This window comes from Phocoena phocoena, chromosome 10, assembly GCF_963924675.1.
Source record: "Phocoena phocoena chromosome 10, mPhoPho1.1, whole genome shotgun sequence".
Classification (NCBI taxonomy): domain Eukaryota; kingdom Metazoa; phylum Chordata; class Mammalia; order Artiodactyla; family Phocoenidae; genus Phocoena; species Phocoena phocoena.
In genome coordinates, this window is record NC_089228.1 from 76,664,776 (window position 1) to 76,668,672 (window position 3,897).

Here is a 3,897-nt window from a genome sequence, read left to right on the forward strand (position 1 = left end):
AGTTGGACACGGCATTACTCATGGACACAATGATTCACTTATTTGCTTCTTCACTGCTGTAAACGTTTGATTGTGACCACACTTTTATCTTGATATTATATTTTTATATTTCGTACCCTCTCCCTCTTTTTCTTTAGGCCAAGATTTGCTAGGAAATTCCAGTGGCCAAATGGAAACTAGATGATAGGTTACCACTTCAAGGAATATTACTAGAGTGAGCCTCCCTGGAATTTTTTTCTTTTTAATTCTATTTTAAAACCTATGGTCATGGTACATAGTGTGAAGTCTGAGGTATTAAGAAAAATGTTTAAAAGTTTTATTTATTAGGGCATATTTAATTTCATTACATCATCATTATTATTTCTTAATGTAGGGCCAGGGAGGCCGTTTCTGGGGCTCATTTAGGTGGGTGATCATGGGGGCAGGGTGTCGGACCACAGGCTCTTTGACCGGGAGATGCTCCTGATTCTTGAAGCCTCTCTCTTCTCGTGCAGACAGAGGGTCACACCCTAATGGTAGTGATGCCACAAAGTAGTCCTCTAGGGAAATCAATTTTGCCTTAAATCCCTCAATGGAGAACTCTCTTGTATCTCAGAATTTGAGGACTAAAGTGATTCCCACTGATGATAATTTTACTCATACGGATTTTCTCATTACGTTCTACATACTACTATAGTGGATGTGACAGGGCATTACTAGCTATAATTATTTAAGAAGCGAATTTAGTGAACATAGCTCTGTATAAGTGCTGTTTCTTTTACTCTTTGTTACCTTTGTTCTTTCTTTTGTTCCTTCTTTTTTTCCAACAAATACCTTGTGAGGTCCGCAGGTAAAGAGATGCAGTTGCCTGCCCTTTAAGAGTTCGTAAAGGCAGCAGGCATGTAAATACTCGGTCTAAATTGGCCTTCAGCTCAACGTCTATCTTCTCTCCTAATTCAGCATGCAAGGCCATCTCTACTACAGTTCTCTCTTTAAGGCCAACCACATGTTACCCCTGCTCCCAGCTCCCATCTACCTCCCCCTTCTGCTAGGAACATAATGCACCGATTCTGATCCTGCTTTTCTGACAATGGCTGGTGAGAGAAGTGAGGAAGGGAAGGGAGGGGCTGTTGGTACTCTCTCCACCCCTCCCCACTCCTTTCTCTCTAGGATGGATAGAGAATGGACCCTCCTCCAGGGTTCAGCCTTCAGTACAGGACACCTGCAGTTTCTTGGTCTTTCAGTTTCCGCCAGAGTTGGGGTGGGGGACCAGGAATGGGTTGGGGTGTGTCAGTGGTTTAAGAAAAATACTAAATAGATGTGTGTATAAAACACATGCTATGATGAAAGCAAAAGGAGTGACAACTCTACTTGGGGCTTGGGACCGCTTGAGAAAAGAAGGATTGTCCTGAAAATAGAGAGGCCAGGGACTTTTAGGCAGAAAATACAGAGGTGTGAAAAAGTGTGCTGCCACAGGTGGAGAGCGACACAGGTTTAGAGAAGAAAGTCTGTGTCTGCACCCCAGCTCTGGGCCCTTCGGAGAGCCTGTAGAATGGGGATAGTAACAGGAGTTTGCTCACAGGGTCATTGTAAGGCTTAGAAGAGAAAATATCCATATAATTCACTTAGCACCATGCCTGAAACAGAGGGAGCATCCCTTACATGTTAGCAATTGCTCTAATTATGATTAAGGTGGGCGCTGGTTGTCAGAAGTGGGCCTGGAAGTTGTAGTTAGCAACTACAGGCCTTTGTTGTTTGTGCTGTTCTGTGAATTTTACCTGCAAGGTAATGCAGAGACCTTGCAGGAATTCATGCAGGGGAAGGAAGAAATGAAGTTTATGATTTTTATTTTTTAATATAAATTTATTTATTTACTTTTATTTTTTGCTGTGTTGGGTCTTCCTTGCTGCGCACGGGCTTTCTCTAGTTGCGGTGAGCCGGGGCTACTCTTCGTTGTGTGTGTGGGCTTCTCATTGCAGTGGCTTCTCTTGTTGCAGAGCACGTGCTCCGGGCGCAAGGTCTCCAGTAGTTGTGGCACACAGGCTCAGTAGTTGTGGCTCACGGGCTCTAGAGCACAGGCTCAGGAGATGTGGCACATGGGCTTAGTTGTTCCGCAGCATGTGGGATCTTCCTGCACCAGGGTTGGAACCCGTGTCCCCTGCATTGGCAGGCGGGTTCTTAACCACTGTGCCACCAGGGAAGTCCAAGCTTATGATTTTTAGAAAGACCGGCCTGATGGCCATATGGAGGGTGGATTGTCCTGGGTGGCGATGGGGTTCAAGATTAGAGATTTGGAGACAAGTTAGGCAGCTTTATAAAGAAATTACAACTGTTAATGGGGGCCTGGATTAAGGAATGGTAACAGAAATTAAGATGAGAATATTTAAATTTAAAATCTTTTAAGAAGTAGGGGATCTTGGCAATTGATTGCCTGGAGAATGGAGGAGTCAGGATGACCCACAGGCGTCTGCTTAGGAAACTGGGAGGATGATGGTTTCTACAGAAGGGAAAAATGCATGTGGGAGTGGGACGGAGGGCAGATAATGAACTATATTTGGGATGCGTTGAACACAGTGTCATAACACGGGCCAAGCTATTTAAAATAGTGGTTAAAAATCATCTACATTTCATACTGGTTGATATGGGGATTATAGAGTTTGGGGGTTAGCAGGTAGGAAAAGCATGTTAAGGAGGAAATTGTTGGTCTCAACCTGAAGAAAATGAAGTGAAGGAGTTTTTGTTTGTTTTGTTTTTGAGGGAATGATTATGGAAATAAATGATGGAGGGAATAAGTAGAAAAGAGCATTCAGATGAGTGTCGGTTTGTCTAGAAGGTAGAACTTAACACTGATATAGGAAGCCCCTGAAGGTAGACCATACCCTGTCATTTACTAACTGGTTAACTGGAACGTGGTCTTTAACACAGCTTTGAAAAGCAGGAACAAGAAAAGATTAGTAGAGCGATGGGGGTGTGGGGCGAGGGGAGGAAGCGTTTAATTCTAGGAGCCTTGAGGGAAGTTCTGAAAATTCTCTTCTGCTTCCAATTTGAAAATACGATTTAAAAAGTGATCCTCCATGGTGGTACTCTGGGATCTGGGAGGCTCCAGAAATGTTCCCAGTATCGATAGGGAAGGACAGAGCTGGTCCTTGGGATAGAATGGAGGAAGAAAAGAATGATTCTTTGAGGGTGAGCTTGTATACACCGGGCTGTCGGTGGGTAATTGCCCCACCCCCAGGGTCTTCCAATGATTTGAAAAAGCCCTCCCTGTGTAGTCTCCAGACACCTCTACTAATGTAAGTTTACTTTAGCTTAAAGAAAGACATTTCCTTTTGTTTGCTGATGTGGTTGTGTGTAAGACAGACTTCGAAATCGTGAGCAGGCACCATGTCTATTCTCCTCTAGGTGCTGGTGTCTGGTCCAGTGCCTGATGTGGGATGGGCACTAGGAAACGGAATGGTTGAAATCAGTCATCAAAAGGGTAGCTAGGGCTTCCCTGGTGGCGCAGTGGTTGAGAGTCCGCCTGCCGATGCAGGGGACACGGGTTCGTGCCCCGGTCCGGGAGGATCCCACATGCCGCGGAGCGGCTGGGCCCGTGAGCCATGGCCGCTGAGCCTGCGCGTCCGGAGCCTGTGCTCTGCAACGGGAGAGGCCACCACGGTGAGAGGCCCGCGTACCGCAAACAAAACAAAAGGGTAGCTATCAGGTTAAGATTTGGGAAAGATTTGGAAATATGGGCTAGCACATTAAACCAAGAATGTAACATCCTAGATATCTGATTTATTCCTTAAGTTCACTTATTCACTTGCTTCTATGTACCTCCATTTAAATATGACCTGTTTCATTAATGAGTGAATGATTAAATGAATTTGTGAAATGGGAATTAAGAAAAGAAATGCCCTATTAACTCGAAAGGTTGGA